This window comes from Telopea speciosissima, chromosome 10 (genome assembly GCF_018873765.1).
Source record: "Telopea speciosissima isolate NSW1024214 ecotype Mountain lineage chromosome 10, Tspe_v1, whole genome shotgun sequence".
Lineage (NCBI taxonomy): Eukaryota > Viridiplantae > Streptophyta > Magnoliopsida > Proteales > Proteaceae > Telopea > Telopea speciosissima.
Window position 1 is genome coordinate 27493680 of NC_057925.1, and position 24256 is coordinate 27517935.

General features: G+C 41.1%; 1 pseudogene; it reads left to right on the forward strand.

The window, feature by feature from the left end:
- Positions 1–2480: 2480 nt before the first annotated feature.
- Positions 2481–24256, forward strand: part of LOC122643458 — a 42962-nt pseudogene continuing 21186 nt past the window's right edge.

The following is a 24256-nucleotide window of genomic DNA, read 5'->3' on the forward strand; positions in this document are numbered from 1 at the left end:
ATAGAGTGGCGTATATCTCCTCGTGTTCGACCCGTAGCTACGATTGACCCGTACGCTTGCGGTTTTGTTTTAACTCAAACAAATTTTTGGCACCGTTGCTGGGGAGATTATTGTCCATTTTATTTATCTGATTTTTAAGTAGTTCGAAGTGTTTTAGTTTATTATTTTCTCTTTTTTTTTTTTTTTTTAAAAAAAAAAATCAATTTTTGAAAACCTCTTCTTATATCTCTTCTGTTTCAAATAGTGTGCGCCCAATCTAAAGTCCTTCATATGCTTCAACCCTCCATCTTTTGGTGTCCCTCATAGGATTAAGTTACCTATGACGCTACATCTTGACTTAGTTGGGTGGATTGACATGTGACTTATCTTTGGAGGTGACCACTCTTGATAACAGGAAAGCGACATAGTGAGAGTGTTGGAAACATAAACATATAGTAGACCTCCATTCTACATCAGAATCCATATTGGAATCGCACGTAGGTGGCTATAGAAGACTATACGGGTTCCCTTATTGTCAACCTATATGGCATCCTTACAGCTTTTGAACCATTGTTTCGCTTTTTGAGGGATAGAGATGCACTATCTACCTTGGGCTCCCTCTTGTTTCTAGTGTTTTATTTTGCTTTAATTTTTCTAAAGGAGACCTCATATCGGTTTAGGTGGCTAAGGTGTGGACTCGTGATTCAAGTAATCGTCTTATTAGAAGACCACCTTCTCTACCACCTTTGACCATGGGTGACCAACAACCCAAGACTCTTAAGGATAGGTTTTACCCCACCAGGGCTACACAGCCCTCATGTATTAGTCTGCCTGTTGTTACAGGGAATAACTATGAACTCAAGACCAACTTCATCAGCATGCTACCCCATTTCCATGGGATGGCTATTGAGGATGCATATCTCTTCCTTAAGGAATTTGAGGAGGTATGTGTTCTAATTAAGGTCCAGAATTTGACTGATGATGCAGTTAGGCTTAGGTTTATACCCTTCACCCTGAAAGACCAGGCCAAGAAGTGGCTCTATGGACTGCCAACAAACTCCATTAATACATGGGATGAGTTCACCATTGTCTTTTTAAGAAAATTCTTCTCTCTTCATAAGACCAATAAGCTTAAAAGTGACATCCTCCAGTTCAAGTAGAAACCACATGAGTCCTTTTCTAAATTCATGGAAAGATTCAAGGACCTCCTCTTAGAATGCCCTCACCATGGTTTTGACTTGTGGCATCTATGCCAAATTATTTATGAGGGTATTGATTATCAGACCAAGCAACATATAGAGTCTATGTGTCCAGCAGGCTTTACTTCTTTTTCTGAGGAGAATGATGCATGGACATTCTTAACCAACTTGGCTGATAAGACTAGGGAATGGAAATCTTCCCAAGAGGCTAAAAAGACCACTAAGGGGTATCTCATTGAGGGTATGCCAGCCAAGGAGGCCAAACTTGACAGCCTCATAAAACGGTTGGAGTCCATAGTTCTTAAAGAGTCTATACCAGTTAATCCGGTCAACCAGGTCAACCATGTGTCGGTATGCAGTTGGTGCCAAACCCCTGGACACCTTTTTGAGGAATGCCCCAACACCTTGGTGGGCAATTCCAGCACTGAGAATGTAAGTGCTCTCTACCAAAATAACCCATATAGCAATACTTACAATCCAAGATGGAGAAATCACCCCAATTTCTCATGGAATCAAGGGAACCAAGCAGGCCCATCCAACTTTAACCATCAAGGTCAGGTTGGTGTCCAAAGGCCCAACTATGCACCACAAAGCCAAGGAATGTCTCCTAACCCCTTTCCCCCTCGTCCTCATCCAGGATCTTCTATTAATTCTGCTAGGCCTCCTCTCCTTGCACCTTATCAGCAACCCCCAGGGTTTACCAATACAGGAGAGGCAACAAGCCTGAATGAGATGGATAACAAGATAGTTCTTCTCATGACAAGCCACAATAACATAGAAAAATAACTCACCCAGCTTGTCACAATCCTGCATGAGAGGGAAACAGGGAAGTTACCTAGCCAGCCTGAGCCAAATCCTAGGCATCAGGTTCATATTCAGCAAGGTACCCAAGCTCCTCCAACCAATGTTGCACAAGGCCAACAACACCAAGGGCCCTCCAGACAGGTAAATGTTATTTATGCTTTAAGGAGTGGCCGTGAGTATTAACAGGCTAGTGCACCTCAGTCTTTACCATCTCATACTCCTGTTGACTCTCCCCCTTCTGAAGAGGCCATTGAAGTGCCTACTGTTCCAGGTTCGTCTGATGAACCTAAAGATATACCAGATGATTTGGTTGAGGAAACCAAAGAGAATTTTATTGAGGAAGTTAAAATGACCAACCCTGAAAGAATTTATACCCCACCTGCCCCTTTCCCAAATAGGTTGGTTAGCAAGAAGTCTCCTTCTGTGGAGAAGATATTGGATGTGTTCAAACAGGTTCAGGTAAATATCCCCTTGTTAGATGCTATTGCCCAGATCCCCGCTTATGCTAAAGTCCTCAAAGACTTATGCACCTAAAAGCGGACCACCAATGTGCCCAAAAAGGCATTCTTGGCTGCTAACATTAGTTCTCTAATCTCACAGCCAGTAGCAGCCAAGCATAAGGATCCTGGAAGCCCCACCATCTCTTGCACTATAGGCCATACTACTATTGATCATGCCTTATTGGACCTTGGTGCAAGTGTGAACCTCTTACCCTTTCATGTCTACCAACAACTGGGATTGGGAGAACTGAAACCGACCAAAATTACTCTTCAACTTGCAGATCGATCGGTTAAAGTTCCTAAGGGAATGATTGAGGATGTCCTGTTGAAGGTTGGAGAATTTATTTTTCCTGTGGATTTTATTATTTTAGATACCCAACCCACTGCCAACTTCAAGGACCAAATCCCAATCATATTGGGTAGACCATTCCTAGCTACCAGTAATGCTTTAATCAATTGCAGGAATGGTCTCATGAAATTATCTTTTGACAATACTTCTGTTGACTTCAATGTGTTTAGGTTGGGCAAGCAGCCAGACATGGATGAAGAGGTGCATATGCTTCAAGGATTTTCCGATGATATTGATACATTCTTTGAGATTGATTTTGATTCGGGATTTCAAGAATGTATGCAGGAATTAGAGGGTGTTGATGATACTCCCTTATCTGAGGTCTGGAGCATCCAACCACCTTTGGAGCCCCTTGGACCCCTATCCACTTCCATTCCCAAATCCTCTATTATTGAGCCCCCCATATTAGAGTTGAAGGCATTGCCCTCCAACCTCAAGTATGCCTTCTTAGGACATGATCATACTCTTCCTGTTATTATTGCTTCTAATCTGACTTCTATTTAGGAAGAAGAATTGATTAAGCTTCTAAAGGACCATAAGGAAGCCATAGGTTGGACCATATCTGACATCAAAGGTATTAGCCCCTCCATTGTTCAACATCATATACATCTGATGGAGAGTTCCAAACCTTCTAGGGAACCCCAAAGGAGGGCTAATCCTGTGATGAAAGAGGCAATCAAGAAAGAGATCCTAAAATGCTTGGATCATGGCATCATTTATCCTATTTCTGATAGCCAATTGGTGAGTCCTGTGCAGGTTGTGCCTAAGAAAGGAGGAGTCACTGTAGTTGAGAATGCCAATAATGAGTTGATTCCAACCCGTATCCAAACGGGATAGAGAGTGTGCATTGACTATAGAAAATTGAATGCGGCAACTTGGAAGGACCACTTCCCCTTGCCTTTTATTGATCAGATGTTAGAGAGACTAGCTGGCCATGAATATTATTGTTTTCTTGATGGTTATGCAAGCTATAACCAAATTCCTATTGCTCTAGAGGACCAACACAAGACCACTTTCACATGCCCTTATGGAACCTTTGCTTACCGGCGTATGCCTTTTGGGCTTTGCAATGCCCCTGCTACATTCCAAAGGTGCATGATGAGTATCTTTTCTGATATGGTAGAGCACTTTCTAGAGGTGTTTATGGATGATTTTTCTATTCGCGGCTCTACTTTTTCTAATTGCTTGCATCATCTCTCTTTGGTTCTTAAAAGATGCATAGAAAAGAACTTGGTCCTGAATTGGGAGAAGTGCCACTTCATGGTAAAGCAAGGTATAGTTCTTGGTCATATTATGTCCAAAGAAGGGATCAAGGTTGATAGATCTAAGGTGGACCTTATTGCCAATTTACAACCACCCAAGAGTGTGAAGGACATTAGATCTTTTCTTGGCCATGTAGGTTTTTACAAGAGATTCATCAAGGACTTTAGCCAGATAGCTAGACCTCTCACTTCTCTTTTGGTAAAGGACTGCCCATTTGATCTCTCTTCTGAGTGTCATGATAGTTTTGAGCAATTGAAAAGAGCTTTGGCCTCAGCCCCCATTATTCAAGCTCCAACTTGGACAGTTTCATTTGAGCTTATGTGTGATGCCTCTGATTTTATTATAGGGGTTGTTCTTGGGCAAAGAATCAACAAATTGCCCATGTGATTTATTATGCAAGTAGGACTCTTAATGATGCACAGCTTAATTATACTACCACTGAGAAAGAATTTTTAGCTGTTGTGTTTGCTTTAGTGAAGTTTAGGCCCTACTTGGTTGGATCACATGTGATTGTTTATACTGACCATGCAGCTATCAAATATCTTGTGTAGAAGAAAGATGCCAAGGCTCGCCTCATTAGGTGGGTTCTTTTGTTACAAGAATTTGATCTTGAAATTAGGGATAAGAAAGGGTGTGAAAATTTGGTTGCAGACCATCTATCCCGGCTGCCTAATTCCTTGACTGTTGATTCTCCAGTCGACGAGAATTTTCCTAATGAGTATCTGATGGCAGTGTCTAGTGAACCTTGGTTTGCTGACATTGTTAATGATCTGGTTACGGGTGTGACACCTGCACATTGGTCCACCCAAGATAAGAATCGTTTCTTTTCACAAGTTAAGTATTTCTTTTGGGATGATCCTTATCTTTTTAAGACCTGCCCAGATCAAGTAATCCAGAGATGTGTCCCTGATCATGAGCAACAATCTGTCTTATCTTTTTGCCATGATCAGGCTTGTGGAGGCCATTTTGGGCCTAATAAGACTACGGCCAAAGTTTTACAGTGTGGATTTTATTGGCCTAGTCTGTTCAAAGATGCTTTTACTTATTGCAGGGCATGTTCTTCATGCCAATCCTTAGGGCATCTTACTAAGAGAAATATGATGCCCCTCAACCCAATTCTGGTGGTTGAGGTGTTTGATGTATGGGGTATTGATTTCATGGGGCCTTTCCCTAACTCTTTTGGTAACCTGTACATATCACTTGCTGTGGACTATGTGTCTAAATGGATTGAGGCAGTTACTTGTAAGACCAATGACCACACGGTGGTTGTGAAATTTCTAAAGGAGAACATCTTCTCCCGTTTTGGAACTCCCCGGGCTATCATTAGTGATCGGGGCAAGCATTTTTGTAATCGGCCTTTTGAGTCCATCATGAAAAAGTATGGTGTCGTCCATAAGTTGGCTACACCCTACCATCCCCAGACCGGTGGCCAGGTTGAAGTTTTAAATAGGCAGATCAAACAAATTCTTGAGAAAACCATCAACCCGAACCGTAAGGATTGGTCTAACCGGTTGGTAGATGCGTTGTGGGCCTATAGGATAGCCTTCAAGACTGATCTTGGTCAATCTCCGTACCGTCTGGTGTATGGAAAGGCATGTCACTTACCTGTAGAGATTGAGCACAAGGCCTTTTGGGCTATCAAGAAGCTTAACTTTGACCTACGCACTGCAGGTGCCCATAGGAAACTCCAACTATCTGAGTTGGAAGAGCTTAGGAATGAGGCATATAAGAATGCCCGGATTTACAAGGAAAAAACCAAGGCTTTTCATGATAGGCACATTTTGAGAAAATCTTTTGAGGTAGGCAAGAATGTTTTGTTCTACAATTCTCGTTTGCATTTCTTTCCAGGTAAGCTGCGTTCTAGATGGGATGGCCTCTATATTGTTCAAAAAGTTTATCCTCATGGGGCTGTTGAAGTCTTCAATCCAAGTACAGGAGCTACTTTCAAGGTCAATGGCCAAAGATTGAAGCCATACATAGCGATGCCTACTCCAGTTGAAGAAGAGGTCATGGATCTCCATGAGCCTCTTTACCTTGACCCCTGATATCCTGGTATGTATCCCCTCCCTTGTCCTTATTCTTTCTTTTCTGCATGCATTGAGGACACTGTATGAATTAAGTGTGGGGGTGTGTGTTGGACTTTAGTTGTGAATTTTATGAATTTTGATTGTGGTGATAGTTTTTGGTTATGTGCATAAGTCTCTTCGATTTGCAAAGCGAGAGTGAGAGGGAATTAGGTGCCCTCCTAGCATGCGAAATAATAAAAAAATCCTTTTCAAGGATGGTAGTTGGTTTGTATCCGGTGATGGGGATTGAGTTTGAAAATATGAGTGCTACTTCATGTGATGGTTAGATTCCTCTATGTGTTTATGGACCCCTTTGATCTTTTGGCTAGTAGTTGAGACCAATTTGTTTGTGGCAAGGCATGAAAGTGAAAGTGAATGAAAAAAAAAGAAAAAAAAGAGAGAAAGAAACAAAGAAAAGTGGAATTCCTTGGGACTAGACAGGACCTTGTGCCTCATGAAGCAGGGTGACTTGATCGAAATTCCTTGGAAGGAAACTCAAAAAAAAAAAAAAAAAAACTCTTGCATCAATGTCTCAATGTCTTATGGATACATGCAAAAAGCAAAGCTACCAAGTATTTGGGTGTTTGGTGTATGCTCCACCATGTCATTCAGAGAACAGTAGTAGAGTAGAAAAAGAGTTTGTTGTTGAGAAAGAAAAAAAAAATGCAAGGGGGTAGTGCTCCACATTTTTGCCTGGTCCCCTCTCTCTGACATTTTGGTCTCTCTCTCTCTCTCCCTCTTGTGATCTCTCTTCTTCTTCTTCTATTTTCTCTCTACTGCAATTGAGAGTTAAGGTTTTACAAACCCAAATCTGTGCTAAAGAATTTGAGAGCATCTAGGATTGGCTTGAAGAACCTTGGTAGCACCATTGGAGGTTCAGATCTGTTTACTTGGAGCGCTCATTGGAGGAAGAACCATTGTCTATTAGAGGAGCAACACTTGAGGCTCACCAGGTTAGCAATTCTTTATTGATTCTTTCTGTTATTAATTATTAAATATTCATGGGATGCGAAAGAAACCCGAATCAATTTATTTCTACTGCGCATTTGGGTTTGGGATGGATCCTCTTTCTATGTGATAGACTAGAGATGATTGGAATGGGCATTGGTTTGTCATACCAAACCCTACTAGGGTTCCTGTAGGGACACCATGGGCAACCATGGTCGACCCAAAAAAATTGAAAACAGGGTGCCCACGCCATTTTTGGATGCTCTAAGGCAACTCTAGGGTTCCCTAGGGATAATCCTGGAGTTCCCTAAATTAGGGTTCTCAAACTTATATTACTATTGGTTTACCAAGGTGAACCGCCCTGATCCCATAGATCGTAGTTTGACCTACAGTGGTGACATGTGGCTTTGATATGTGGTGGAGGTAAACCACAATGGTTTTATTTGAAACCATATAGTGGTTTTAAAGTTGACCTTAATTTTTATGATATGTATTAATGGGACACATGTCATCTTGATATGTAGTCTAGTAATGACCAGGGGTAACTTTATTTTAATTTTGCCTGAAGCAGGAGGCAAATGTGGAGAATCTTTTGAAGGAACTCATCACCAACCAGAGGAAATGCAGGTGCTTCAATTAGGGGCAAATCCCGCCCAATGGTGATAGTGCGTGAATCAATGGTGATGTTGTTTGAATTGGTCTTAAGTCGAAATCATCAAAAGGAGACTAAGCGCATAGGGACAGAGAGTCTTATGCAACCACATATGGACTTTATAGCATCGTCCACAGTGGTTGCAGGGGGCATTATTTACACCCTATTTTCAATCTATTTCGGTCAATAGAAAAATAGATCGAAATCTATTTATATCAAGACTGATTTGTTAGTAAGTGGCCGAAAAATGGTCAGCGACTGAAAACAGTCAAAAGCAGTGAGACCGAAAACGATCAATGATCGAAAATGGTCAGAAAAAATGGTCAATGACCGAAAATGATCAGAAAAAATGGTCAATGATAAAAAACGGTCTGTAAATGTTTAATGATCGAAAATGGTCAGTTCGGTCAGAAATGGTCAATGATCGAAAACGGTCAGAAAATGTTCATGACCGAAAATGGTCAGAAAAATGATCATGATCGAAAACGGTAAATGGCCGAAAAACCATGCATACTTCAAGGTCGTGCATTACACGTGCCATGTAATGGGTTCCTTTTTAAAATTTGAACAACAAAGTGGGAAGGTGGTGAAAGAGGTTATGGACAGTTACGTAACCACCTAAAAGAGTTCAAATTTAAATTCAAAAATGAGAAGTGATGAAGATGGGAGGTTACTTAACCACCTAATAACTGCAAGGGTTGCCAACAACAACTATATAAGTGATGGTGGCGGTGAAGAAGGGATCCACAAATCAATCAAACAATTTGCAATTTATCTTTATCTTTTATCTTTTCTTTTTTAGGAGTAGTGTAATTGTAAATGGTTCATGTTCTTTTCCTTAATAGAACCTATTGAGGTTACTCTTCAAGTACTATGTTCTTAGTCAAATTGAAGATCTCTATAGTCCTTCAATGGCAAGATAGTAGCATCTCAAAAGAGGCGTCATTGGGCGTTAATGTCACACCCCCAAACCACCCCCTGGGAGGATTTAGGCAAGTGACCCGGATATCCTACGACATCTGCTAATCCCCAAGGATCAAGAAGCAGTACTTACACATCACAAACCACACAATGAGGTTAAAAGAAAATAAATGACTATCAGAGCGCAATGGAAGATTGAACTACCCACAGATGATTTATATCATCAATAATAAAACCCCCAATACCTATGTTATACTATATACATATCCATTTATGATCAATAGGTACATTATCTTGGTAATTACACTTCTTAAAAGGAAGAAACTTAAATAATAACAAAATCATCGGTAAGCAACGAGATGAGGAAGATCTACAATGCCATCAACAGCTTCCTCGCCCATTAGCAAACCCGTACCTGCAAAATCAACTAAAAGAGAATATACAAGAGTGTGAGCTCCACAGAGCCAGTGAATGAAATATAAACCATCAATGCACATGCAAGTGCAACCAAATGAGTCTTACATGAGGTGTAATTCATTTTATTTATTAGCCACCTAACATCACAACTAAGGCGGGTTAGTGCTACTACAATTCCCAATACATGTATCCCTGGTGCAAGCTTGAAACCCCTTCCCGTAATACACCCATTGAGTTGTCGGAGAAAACCAGTTGGCTCTAGCATCCCTTCCCAAGGTCAGCCCGACCAGCCCTCTGTGATTAATCCTATGAGGTAACCGACTTAGTATCATTTTCTTTTTTTTTTTGTTTGGCTTATAGCCATAATTCACCTTTTGGTGCTTCCCGATGTATCGCTCGAGGTTTTACGATAGTCCTCACAGGCATCCAACACCATAACCCCTGTTGGCAAGGGTGCATAGCACAAGTGATGAAACTCTAGCCCCATGTCTATATGGCATTGTATGAGTCAGGTGGTGTCAACCGTATCCCATTCTACAGGCTACCACAGGCCTCATTTCCAAGTCGGCTACGGCATCTAATCTAGTAATTCCACATACAAGCATTATCATTCATTTCCAATGTTCATCAGATAAGATTCAGAATTCAAATGAGGATATAAAACAATTTAAAGTAATTAAAGACAGTAAATATTGTTGTTGTTGTCATGATCCATCAGTCATGTTACACCTACACTCATGGTATAATTCCACTCACCTTGGTTTGATCGTACCGGTTCAGTTGATTGTTCAGTTCCGGCCAGTATCTGGCTGTGCACCTCAAGCATGAAATAAAATCCTAAAGTAATAAATTAGAAATGTGTTATTTTAATTATTCAAACTGTTTGGATAACCTAGTGTTGGTCTAGGCTCATTTGTCTGACTCGATGCTCAGTCCAAGATAGCCCAGAATTCTCTGGGCCTTGCACTGGGCTTTAGGCCTATGTCTCAGTGCATCATCCGGAGAATGTGGCTTAGGGTCAATATGGTATTTTACCACTGTAGTACATGGTTCTAGGTCACAATAGTCTTACAACACAGCCCCTAGGTCAGTAGTGCTGCAGCACCAACACAGACAAGGTTTCCATGCCCTATGGGGCCCACTTGGGTACCCAAGGTGTTCATAATTATGGACAGATGTGAGGAGGGGTATTTTGGTCATTTCTACCTCCTTACACTATTTATAGTCCATATGTGGAGATCCCCAAACTCAGATCTACAAAATAGTCCACTTTAATTCTCTGGGTGATGTGTGCATCGCCCAGTGCATCATCCAGAGAATGCTTAGAACGTGAACAGACTCATTTTCTTGGGTTTTGCACTATAGGCAGTGCCTTGATCGACCCTACATCCATGTTAGGTCATTATGGACCTCATGGGGAGTGGTTTACACTGGTCCACTCGGATCTTGGCCTGGGCGCACCACTTGGCTGCCAGAAGCTGCCCAGACAGCCTAGTAAATAGTAACCAAGCTGAGTTCCAACATCAAGCCATGGTTTTGGCTGCATGCAAGGCCAGATTTACATGTATAATCATGGTAGTAGGCTATCCCTACCAAGATCTAGGCAAGGGCTAGCCTGTATGCTCAGATCCAAGCCCAAACTGCCAGATCTGGGTGCAATAAGGCAGTGCAGCCAGGCACAGGGACTGATTTCAGTCCCAAGAAAATAACAGCAGTAAAAATATATGAAAAACCCTTAGATATTCCATGCAATCTATTTACATGTTAGATCTGAGGCAGTACATGGCAGCCCCCAGGTGATCTGGGCTGCCAATGGCAAAAAATGCTACCTTAGCACTGAGATCCATGAAGATAAACAGCGAACAGCAAAGCAGTATGTACAGGTATAGCTTTATACCTGAACTGGGTTGAGAATGGCTGCTGGAGCTGATTTGATACCCAAGTAAGCTCTTCCCTCTCTTTTCCTTCTTCTGCCCTTCCTTTCTTCTCCTTTCCCTTCTCTTTTCTTTCTTTTCTCTCTTCCCTTCTCTCCTATGGTTTCAGAAGGGAACTAGAGCTCTAAAATGAGCTAAGGGTCCTCTATTTATAGGCCAGCCTTCTACTAAAGCCTATTTGGCTGCTTAGGCCACTTTTCAAAATGTGTTTTTAGACTGATTCTCAGTCATTCCGGGCACTCAGGTGGGGTCCACAGGGGTCCAAAGGTATGAGGTGGTTCCCTAGACTTGCTTCAACCTATGGAGAGTGTCCATGGCCAGTATGGGTGGTCCCCACATATTTGCAGATTAAAATACTGATTTTTCCCACTCTGGATGATGTGTGCATCGCCCAGTGCATCACCCAGAGAATTCATTTGCAGAATTTATTTGGATTGAAATGAAATTTCAGTTCATTTAGCGACATAATTGGATCATGGTTCCTTCTAAGAAAATGAAGCTCTATGAATATGGTTTCTAGAAACACTAGAATCAAAGAAAATGAAGATTGGATTATGAATTTATGTTATTTTAATTATACAACAGTTAATCCAACTTGAAATGAAGTTTTAACTAACTTAGAGACATAACTAGGCAATGGTGTCTTCTAACAAAATGCAGCCCTATGAGTCTAGGTTCTAACAAAATTAGAACCAACACAAATGGAGTTTGGATGATGGAGTTATATCATTTTAACTAAGAGAAGGTCAATCTGCAAAGTAGCAGAATTTGTCATTTATGTTGGGATTTAAGATGTATGTATGGAATTGGGTTCTCATCATCAAATCAATCATGAAAATTGATGTTTGGGTTTAAAATGCTTTATCTAAAACATTCATGGTGATGAGGGTCATCATTAGTTTAGCCTAGAACTAGGATTAAGTCCAAGGGTCCTAGAATCAAGGGATGGTACCTTCCTCAGACTGTACATTTGGTGGTGAGCTGTACAGTCGCAAGGAGTTGGTGCTTGCCTTCTTAATGTTATGTAGGTCCTCACCAATAGGGCTACCTCATTATGTTCAACCACAGGTTTAATGCACCACAGTGTACTGGTAGCTTTGACCTCGGGTTCCGGACTTCCAACAAAATTTCAAATTAGCCTGTATTTTTGGGCATGGGTTTAACATTCCCCCAACCTTATAAAAATTTCATCCTCGAAATTGGACGTGCCTAGGGATTCAAGTAGATGAGGATACTCTGACTGCCTTTCATTTTCTTGTCAATCGGACATTCCTTGATCGAGCCGACTATTCCACAGTACCTTTACAAGAAGATAGTCTGGTTGTGGAGATTATGCTTCTCACATCCCACATTCTCTTCGGGTTTCTCGTGATAGGTCATGGCGGAACCGAGTCTAAGTGGTTCCTAAGTCAAGACATGTGTCAAACCCTACTCCTGACTAGCTGGAATTTTGACTTAAGGACAGGAACACCTGACCAGGCAACCAGGACCACTGTGGAGCATCTCTCCAGTGACTTGGATTAATGAAGAGACCCGGTGCATGTCATTTTATATACCTATTAGAAGATGGACAGCATAACCCTGCAACTGTGCAGCTCACAGCCTGATATATGGCATGGATTCCAGGTAATCTCTCTCCTCCCTATAGTGGTGGGACCCACCTTTGTAAAGTTGTGCAAAAACCCTTAAATGGAATGTGGGGACAATACCCTGACCAAGGGTCAAACCCCAGTGCAGCCCCATTGAATTTCAGCTTGCTGGAATTCTCTGGGTGATGGCACTTGGTGATGCAGCAAGGCCCAGTGACATCGCCCAGTGAGTGAAACAGTACATTTTTAATAATTTTTAATTATGGGGACCACCCAATATAAACATGGGCACCCTCCATGGATAGAGGGGAGTCTGAGGGACCGCCTCATACCCTTGGTTCACTGTGGACCCCACCAGTGTGCCCAGAATCAGTCAAAATTAGTTTAAAAACTGATTTTCAAAAGTGGCCTTCACAACCAAACAAGCCTCAGTGTGGGCTGGGCCTATAAATAGAAGGGTCTTGAGCTCATTTTAGAGCTCTTATTTCTGCTGGAACCGTGAGGAGAGAAAGGAGAGAAAGAAGAGAGAGAGAAGAGGAGGAAGAAGAAGAAAGAAGAAGGAGGAAGGAGGAGGACCTGTAGCAGCCCTGCACCCAGCTTGGTTCGAGTCTTCTCAGACTTGCTCAGGTATAAACATACTTGCATATGCCTGCTATCCCCATTTCTTCTCTATGTTTGATGTGATTTTACTCCCTGGGCAGCCTTGAACAGCTAGGGTTTGCCCAGAACAGCACCAGATCTGCCATGCAAGCCTTGAGCATGGAAGATCTGGGATGTTTACTTCATTTTATATTTCTGTTTTGCTGTTCTTTGGAGCCGATTCTGGCTGTGCATAGTTACACTACCCAGATTCACTTCTGGCTGACTGATTGAAGCCCTGGATGCAAGCCATGGTTGCAAAGACTAAACCCTAGGTGGTTGTAACTTTGAATCACTGTTCTGCAACCATTTCCAGCCTTGCATGAGGCTGGAATCGAATTCCAAGTTTTGAGAAAACCCTGTGATACTATTCACTGGGCTGTCTGGGCAGCCTGGTGGTGGACCTGATGGATGATCCATTTGGACCCATAGGTAGGCCATCTCAAGGGCTACACAACATCCTAACATGCATAGGGTGATGTGGAGCACACTGCCCAAGAAGCCCCACCTTGGAATCTCAGCCCAATGTTGATTTACAGCCTCTGGGCGATGCGCTGGCCGATGCACCCAACACCCAGAGCCATTGCCTAGTGAAGGAAAATGGGCAGAATTGCTGATCTGGCTTTGGAGACCTCACTCATTGTCCATGTGGCACTGTGGGAGGAAGGAAAATGACCTGAATGCCCTTTCCCACATCTATCTTTTTTTAGGGAAAGCTTCGGAACCCTAGTGGGCCCCGTAGGTGAAGGAAACCTTGCCTGTGCTTGGTCCTATAGCACAAACAAGCTGTGGACAGCACTGTGAACCTAATCAGACCTAGGGCTAGGTACAGCTAATGATAATGACCATATTACCCTTGTGCCACTGACACTAGATAATGCACCGCCACATGAGACTGAGACCCAGTGATCCCAAATGGGTACCAATCAAGCACCAGGTCAACCTAGTAAGTTTAGGTCAGCTCTAGGAGTGCTAGTGATAGACTGAAAACCTAACATGACAACTTTTGATTTATATCTAGGAATCGATCCCGCGCTCGAGGTCAACAATCAGACTGCTGTTGGAACTGAGTTTGCAACCGAGTATCTAGAACCAAACTCAGGTGAGTGAATAATACTATCGTGCGTACATGTGTAATTATGATACTATGTCGGCTAATAAGAATTGAATCATATATGTTGTGTTATTTATTTCTGTTCAAACTATTCAAATCACTGCATAATGACTATCTGTTGATCAACACTGTGAATTCCTCTATGATGATTGTGAATGCTAGACTAGATGTCGTAGTCGGCTTGGAAATGAGGCCTGTAGTAGCCCATAGAATGGGATGCGGTTGACACCACCCGACTCATACGATGCCATATAGACATGGGGCTAGAGTTTCATCACCCGTGCTATGCACCCTTGCCAATAGGTGTTTAAGTGTTGGATGCCTGTGAGGGTGACCATATGTATATGAGAAAAGAAATGAAAGAACACCGGAATGGTGAATGAAAGAAAATGAAAGAACACCGGAATGGTGAATGAAAGAAAATGAAAGAACACCAGAATGGTGAATATGGGCTGTAAGCCAAAGAAAAGAAAAGAAAAGAGAAAGGAAATGGATTACCCTATAAGTGAATCACAGAGGGCTGGTCGGACTGACCTCGGTGAGGGAGATGCGGGAGCTGACTGGTCCTATCCGAAAACTCAATGGGTGTATCGCGGGAAGGGGTTAAAAGCCCGCACCAGGGATACATGTATTGGGATTGTAGTAGCACAGACCTGACTTAGTTGTATTGTTAGGTGGCTAATAATAAACTGGACTTGCACTTCATATAGGATCATTTGAACTGTGAATTGTGATTGCATGTGCATGCATAATTGATGTTATTTGCTCACGAGCTTGGTGGGGCTCACTCTCTGTTATACATTATTTTTTTAGATGATTTTGCAGATAGATGCCAGTGTGGCCTGGAGGGTCATCTCGAGGAGGAGAGTCCTGGTTGTTACGATGATGTTGGTGTGGACCCCGACGAAGGTCATACCGATCCTGCGTACTTTCTCGATGGTCATTGATGAAGACCGTTGAGGAGTACTTCTGATGCTTTTTGTTTTGGGGACTCCCTTTTGTTTTCGTTAGGAGTTTTTCCCCATGCTGACCGTGGTACTGTTGTAGTTTTCTTTCTTTTTCTTTTTGGGGTTGACTATGCTCATCCCGTATATATATATATGTATATAGTAGTTTTAGCTTTGGTTCTGAGAGCTTTGTTTTCTACTTTGTGGGTGGATGGGAAATGTATCAAAACAAACTTTTTTATGTATATATTATCATTGTTTCCCCGTATCGCTATGCTTCCTTTATTTACTGAAATTGTAGTTTATCTGCAACACTCTGATCTTGCCCTTGGTAAAGTGAATGAATGTGGTTTCATGAATGTAAGCACTGCTTCTAGATCCTTGGGATTTGGCGGATTGCCGCTATGCAATTTGGGTCACCTACCCAATCCTCCTAGGGGTGGTTTGGGGTGTGACAGAGCTTGGTATCAGAGCGAGAGGCTCTTCTTACATTCATGGATTGCAGACTAGGACTAAGAAGCTATAAAGAATAAAATAGGACACAACTAAAAGCTACAAGGGAGGTGGGAGTAATTAAATGAAAAATGCAAGATTTCCATTAAACTGACCAATATTTACATAAGTTTGATTGCATAAACTGCAATTCAAGAAGTACAGAAGCTAGAAAAAAAAAAACAAACCCACTAAACTAGATACATCTCAAACAAAGAAAGAAAAGTATATAAGCATAAGGAAAAAAACAAAGATAGTCATAGCCACTGAAGCTGATGAGAGCTACTCAGTCGGAGGTAAGTCATCTGGAGGAGGCTATGTCTGGTGAGAGTTAACCCTGTAGAACCTGTCCCAGAAGTCAAGACGCTGCTCCATAAAACCCACTCTACTCTCCAAGGAAGAGAAGCCCTGGTCCATCCTGGTTGCCATGTCAGAGAGCTGAGTGCCAAGACTCTGAAAATGTGTCATCATCTATGCCCAATCAGAAGGCCCTGGAACCTAAGAGCTAGTGGCACCAGTCGCCTCGTAGGAAGGTAAGTCAGTAAATTGAGTGCCAAAGTCCTCAAAGTCACCCTGACCTATGACTTGCTCCTCTGCCTGTATGCCCTGGTGTCTCCCTCAATGTCTCCCTGCTCCATCCCCTGCACCTCCTCATCGTGCACATCATCACCATGCTCCTCTCCCTGCTGCATCCCCATTGCCCCTCATCCTCTGGTGGATCCTCTCCAGGCACTCTCATCTTCACTATGGACGTTTTGTCAATAGGCCTGGATCGGTCTTTCTCTGCGTACTCGCCCTCCAAGGGAACCCCAAAGTACTGGAAGACCAAAGTGAGGAACTTCCCATAAGGTTCCCATCAGCTGGGTTCCTAGGATGGTAAAGCATCACCTGAAGTAAAGGATATGGAAGGTTTATGACGGGACCTCCCTTCCCAGCTCCCAAGAGATAGTATGTGATGTACGCCCTCAGCATGGATATGCTGCCTCTATTCCCACCCTTGGGATAAATGTTGTAGGTTACACACCTATTGATCACATGAGCACTAGGCTTGTAAGAAGTCTCAGACCTAGGTGTGCTTTGTGACCCTGTCAAAGCTTTGAAGACTGTCCTCCTAGTCTCCAAAGAAAGCATCTCAGATATGTCCATCCGAGGCTGATAGTAAACCGTCTCTCCTGTGTCAGGCAAACCCAAAATCTCTACCAATAGTGTAGTGGTCAGCCTAATATCCACTCCCATTACCCTACTATCCACTCCAAACTCCTGGGTATAGAAGGCACTAGGTTGCAGTAAAAGTACCGAACCAAGAAGGGATAACATGGCTCGGTGGGTGCCAACATGGGGGTCCAACCCAAAATGTTGAACCCAGTATAGAGATGGTATTGATGAAAGTCCTCTACCCGGACTACCCAACCATTCACAATCATTAGCGACTCAATAATTTTCCACTCCTTAGCATGTTCATACCTAGAGAAGAGGAAATGATCAAAGTTGGGTTCCTCCGAAGAAGAATCATCACTAGAAGATGAAGGAGGTACTGAGGATGCCGAAGAATCCTCTGACTTAACCCATAGCCGCTTCTGGGCTACTGATTTCCTAGCTGTGCGGTGGCTTGTAGATATTTTCTACAAAAAGAGAAGAAAATAACATGGTTAGGGCAAGAAGGTTTGACAAAACCCTAATCTAAACAAGAGAGAACAAAAACAATTCAAGGAAAAGACAAAGTAACCAAGAACACTCACTTAGGCACGTGTAGGTTCGTGAATGACTCGAGGAAATGCCAAGATTTGGTGTAGAGATGGTCCCCTCACCCCCCAAAGACTTCTCCTAGGTGTTTAGAGAGGTTTAGAAGAAGTTAGAAGTCAAATGGGGCCCTCTCGGATTTAAAACCCCGCGCCCCGATTCTCTGGGCGATGGCACTGGGCGATGTGGCAACACCCAGAAACATCGCCCAGTGAGTGCAAATTTTGCTGTTTTGGGCTATTTACATACAAGGACTCGAGATTTGACCACATTACCTTTAATGAACAAAAAGAAACAAGGAATTTTCTCAGATGGTTTAAAAAAAAATTAATATAAAAAATAAATAAATAATAGTAATAATAAGTGATTTTTCACTAATCAAACACCATCTTCTTAAACCCAAAGGGGTGAAATTCTTATTTGAGGGTTGAAAAAAGCACATGGGTGCTTGGGGAAATTGTATGAATATATTTATAATAAATATTTGGTATATATCTAGAGATAAATATATGTGTAGATATACTTATGGGGTATGGTGTGTAGTACCAAATTACTACATGCTTGAATATTGTGATGTACAAACTGACTGGAGTGTTGCCATGTGAACCGCACCTAGTTACATAGGTATGTTGTAATATATATGTACAACGTGTAGGAAGCGTAGATCTTACCCAAATCGCAGACTAGGCCAACCGAGAATAGGCTGTCTAACCAATCGAAGTACTTAGACGTTAAGGTACCTTGAGCCAACCCAGATTAGTTAAATTGAATCTTAGTCATTTGAATTGCTATAGCTATGTACTTAATTCTTTTAATTAAGTTTAGCCTGATGCTTAGAACCATTCCCTATTACAGGACCTATTACTTTGGCCAAGGCTAGAGACCCCTGCAATATGATTTACATTAGACATCTACGAGAGAGACTGAGATGGATACAACTAGTGTTGCCCCGAGCCAAGAATCGATTGGATTTTTATTTAGCCATTGCTGCCATTTTCTGTTAGACCAGGTAAATAATTAAAAGTCTGTTACTTAAAAATTTGAAAACTTTCATATAGTGCCATGCATAGCATATTGATACATAAAATGTATAAGACAGTGAAACATAAAGCATTTAATAAGACACATTACCTAATAAACCAAGACAATGTATCTAACAATCCACCTTACTAGTACGACTCATGAAACTCATTGGAATTGTGGACTAGACTTGTACCTGCTCTAGCTAGGAAATAATTGTTAAACCATACGAATGATATTGGAATATTAAATACGCTCCTCTTTTTGGAGAAGCAATAATGGTTAACACCAGAAGAGGTTCTTGTGGTGGTCATAAAGGAAAACAACCTCGAGTTGTACCGGAGATTGAGCTGCCTAATGGAACTGAGGCTCAACATTCTGAAGCATCGGTTGCTTCATCAGGGGCACCCGCGGCTGCTCAAGCCACTACTGCTGCACCCCAGCCAAATGTGGCAGCTGGTGACGTGACTGCATTCATGACCACTATGATGTGGACCATGCAACAGCAACAAGAATTGCTTGGTCAAATGTCTACGCAGTTTGCAACTATGATGCACGAATGCACTGCACCACCACCACCACCCAATTGGCCTGTACTATTTCCTCCACCAGTGCCTCAACATTTAGCGGAGAATTCTACCTCCAAGGTTATGGAACGATTCAAGAAACTCCAATCGCCTGCATTCTACAAGATAACTTCTGAGGCAATGCAACCAAAATGGTGGATCAGTGCCCTAGAGAAGGCATTTGAAGTACTTGAGTGCATAGACACACAAAAGATTATATGTCACACCCCAAACCACCCCTTGGGCGGGTTAGGTAGGTGACCCAGATTGCTTATCGGCAACCCGCCAAATCCCATGGATCTAGAAGCTGTGCTTATGATTATGGAGTCACCATCATCACTTTCCATAGGCAAGATCAGAGTGTCGCAGATAGCTACAATTTGATAAACAAAAAGGAAGCATAGCGATACGGGGAAATAGTGATAATATATATGTATAAAAGTTTTACATTTCCCACCAACCCACACACAAGGAAGTAAAGCTGAAAAGAACCAAACATACATAAGTATGTCAGGGCGAGCATACTGATGAGCACATTTATGTGTGAAATCTTAGGACATAAAGCATACATTTTACCACATTGGACAGAGTTACTCGGTGCTTTCTTGTGCTTTTCAGGTTTTAGGTGAATTCTTATAAAAATGGAGGAGATGATGCTAAGAAAATGTTTTTAAGCTATTTAGAGGTGTTAATGGCATGGATGCGTAGCCCATCGAGTCAGCTTCTTAACGGTTCAAACGGTACTTGATTCCGAGTTGAAACGAAGAAGTTACTACCGTTTCTGTAACGACGCACAAAAATGGTCTATAGGGGTTTATTTGTGATTATTGACAGTTGGCCAGAGACAAAGTAGCAAAAGTTTGGATTCTAGGGGCCTTAATGCAATAACCAGAAGTTATATTTCCTTTACCCGAAAGATTCCATTTGGAGGGCTCTGGACAGTCCAACTTCAACTTGAGATATCTTGGGCTCCCGAACTCCAAATTGGACGAAATTTGGATCTATTTTGGGTGATTTTTTGCAAGGAACACAATGGTGAAGCCTATATAGGTACCCCTTGCTCCACGTTTTCTGAAGGACGGAATGGGTATTTTATTTATTCTTGAAGGAATCCTAGTCATCACCCTTACTCTCTCTCTCCTCCAACTTCTCAAGGGCACTTCTGGAATTCTATTTGGGATAGATTTATTTTGAAAGATATTTTCTCATTTATGGAAGGTTGAAACATCAAAGCATCTTTGATTTTATTGCTTGGGAAGATACCTACAAAGAAAAAGAAGCACTTGTTAGAATTGGAAGTTTACTTTTCTAGAAATAGAAGGTCTATGTAAACAATCTTCTCTTCTTCTTCTTTCTATTTTTTTTCCTTTTTTCTTAGGATTCAAGGCATTGTAAAAGAGGAAGGAGAAGAGAATATTCTCTTTTCTTAGGGAATATTTCTCCTACACTTCCTTCTTCTCTCTTCTCCTCTCTTCCCCCTATAAATACCCCTTGCCCTCTGGGTTGTAAGAAGTGAGTTTTTTTTAGTTCAGTTTTTAGTTAGTTTCTAGTTCAATTTTAATTCAGTTTTTAGTGTAATTTTTAGTTCATTCACTTGGTAAAATTTCTTTTCTTCTTCTCCTTCTAAGTTGTGATTTTTGGCTTTTCTAAGTTCTAGTTTGCTTTTTGATTTTCATTTAATGGTTGTAATAGGTTTAGTTTATGCTTTAATTTCAATTTAAATCTTCAATTGGGTTGTAATTTCTTAATTCTAGTTTAAGTTTTAAGCCTTCTAGTCTAAGTTCTTAAGTTGATGACAAGATTTGAAGATTTAAAAGAGGAGGCCAAGGTAAGTATATGAAGTATTCAAGCTTTTCAGTTACATTCATGCAAGCACATCCAGGTTTTACTATCTAAACTCTCAATCTCATTCTCCCTCTCCTCTATCTCTCTCTATCTTCTTCTTCTTCTCCCTCTATTTCTTTTATTTTTTTTATATGGTTGTGGTATGTGGATGCACTTTTATTCCCTTATTTATTTTTATGTGATTATGAAGTGTGGCTGTGTTTTAGTTATTCCTTCCAATTTACGTTAGTTTGATAGGTTAGATGCTCATATGTTAGGACACCAACTTAATCCCTTAATTTTGTTAGATGCTTATGAGTTAGGATGCATTAATTTTCATTAGTTTCATTAGTTTAATTTAACACTTTAATTTGGTTCACTTTGCATTACTTTTAAGTTAGTTAAATAGAGTGGCGTATATCTCCTCGTGTTCGACCCGTAGCTACGATTGACCCGTACGCTTGCGATATAATTTTTAAACTCAAATAAGTTTTTGGCACCGTTGCCGGGGAGATTATTGACCACTTTATTTTTTTGATTTTGAAGTAATTCGAAGTGCTTTAGCTTCTTTTCTTTCTCCTCTTTCTTTAAAAAAAAAAAAAAAAAAATTTTTGAAAACCTCTTCTTGTTTCTCTTCTATTTAAAATAGTGTGCGCCCTATCTAAAGTCCTTCATATGCCCAAACCCAGCCAATCTTGGTGCCCCTTGATTCGTTGGGTGGTTTGGATTGGCATGTGACTTATCTTTGGAGGTGACCACTCTTGATAACAGGAAAGCGACATAATGAGAACGTTGGAAACATAAACATATAGTAGTCCTTCACCCTACATCAGAATCCATTTGGAGTCGCCCGTAGGTGGCTCGTGAAGACTATACGTGTTCCCTTGTTGTCAACCTATATGGCAACCTTACACCTTTGGAACCATTGTTTCGATTTCTGAGGGATAGATGCACTATCTACCTTGGGCTCTCTTTTATTTTTTTTCTTTAAACTTTTTTTTATGGGAGACCTCAATTTGGGATAGGTGGTTAATTTAGAATAATGGGAGATACACTTCCATATAAGACTTTGGGGGAAAGATGGACCTATGCTCAGGCAACCATGATTTTGGAGGAAATATTTAAACAGGTTAGGGAAGCCAAAAGTAGTGAGAAAGAGAACAATTTTGCACCACCCCAGTACAATTTTGCTCCCCAACCCAACTATGGGCTTTCGAAAAATTTTGATTGGTCACTTCCCCAGACAATCCATGTTATGGAAGGATGTCCTAATCTGTATGGGGGTAGCTATAGTGATGAGAATGTGAGTCCTCAATTTCAATACAATTCTTTTGACACTTATAATCAGGGGTGGAGTGATCATCCCGATTTTTTGTGGGATCAATGGAATAACCAAGCTGGACCACCCAATTTCTAATATCATGGTCAGTTTGGTCCTCCAATGCCCAACCCTCCATTAAATCTCAATGGGCCACCTCTCCTTAAACCATATCATCAACCCCTTAAGTTTTAAAACATGGGTGAGGAGGCCAGACTGAATGAGCTTGAGAAATACATAGACCTTCTCACAACAAGCCAAAATACCATGGAGAAGCAACTCTCTCAACTGATAACCATGGTGCAAGAGGAGGAAACGGGTACATTACCTAGTCAGCCTGAACCCCAGTTTAATGGTATTGAAAGTCCACCACCCCAGTTTGAGGTTAATGAGAGTCATTCCCAACCAGCTGCTTTTCATGTTGATTTATTTGTTGAGATTGAGTCTCCTCAGGATATTAGTGAAGCGAGATTTGATGAGCTACCTGGGAAAGTCCAACTTTTTCCTGAAATTATTGATTTTAGTAAGCCTAGTGTTTTTATTGATTTAGAATCAGATTTTTATGATAACATAGAAACCCAGAAAATTCGATTTCCCCCTCTCTCTTTGGAAAACTTAGATAATTGTCATTTTGAGGATTCCATTGTCTCACATGTTGATTTGTCCAAACCTCCTAGGTTTGATGATTTTATTGAGGAGGACAATGTTAGTCATAATGCCTTTCAAGCATATTTCCATGATCCTTATTTAGCAAACCAAGTTCTGCAAAGAGCGGATAGTTTTATTGCTAGGATTGATTTGAGTAAACCTCCCATTTTTTATGATTATTTTGATGAGGTTATTCATAATCCTTTTTATGCTTATTGTGATCCATTCTTGGTTGGTTTTTGTGATAATGACATGTGTTCTACATTGTAAATGGGAGAGAAGGGACGGATTTATGGCCTGAGTTTTAGTGCCTTTATTTTCCATTGTCCCATGAGGACAGATTTTTCTATTGGATATTTCTCAGTTGTGCTTAATTTCTATATTATTTCTCGTTTTACTAAAATTCATGGTCGAGTGTTTTCTGGGTTTGAAGCTATTTCTCCATTTACTGGCCATGGATTGAGATTTATGTTGCTGCTCCTAACACTTTTTGTAGAGCTCATGACTCTTTATGATCATCTTTGTTGATTATATCTGGTAAGCCCCTTCATCTCCTCCCTTGTCCTTATTCTTTCTTTTATGCATGCATTGAGGACACTGCATGAATTAAGTGTGGGGGGGGATGTTGGGCTTAATTGGTGAATTTTGATTGTGACAATAGTTTGGTTTTGTGCATATGTCTCTTTGATTGCAAAACGAGAGAGAGAGGGAATTAGGTGTCCTAGCATGCGAAATAATAAAAAATCCCTTTTCAAGGACGGTAGTTGGTATGTATTCGGTGATGGGGATTGAGTTGAAAAATATGAGCATTATTTCATTTGATGGCTAGATTCCTCTATGTATTTTATGGACCCTTTGATCTTTTGATTAGTAGTTGAGACCAATTTGTTTGTGGCAAGGCAAGGCATGAAAGTGAATGAAAGAAAAAAAAAGAAAGGAAAGTGGAATTCCTTGGGACTAGACAGGGCACTGTGCCTCATGAAGTAGGGTGACTTGATCGAAATTCTTTGGAAGGAAACTCAAAAAAAAAAAAAAAAACTCTTGCATCAAAGATGCTTTGATTTTATTGCTTGGAGAAGATATCTACAAAGAAAATGAAGCACTTGTTAGAATTGGAAGTTTACTTTTCTAGAAATAGAAGGTCTATGTAAACAATCTTCTCTTCTTCTTCTTTCTATTTTTTTCTTTTTTCTTAGGATTCAAGGCATTGTAAAAGAGGAAGGAGAAAAGAATATTCTCTTTTCTTAGGGAATATTTCTCCTACACTTCCCTCTTCTCTCTTCTCCTCTCTTCCTCTTATAAATACCCCTTACCCTCTGGGTTGTAA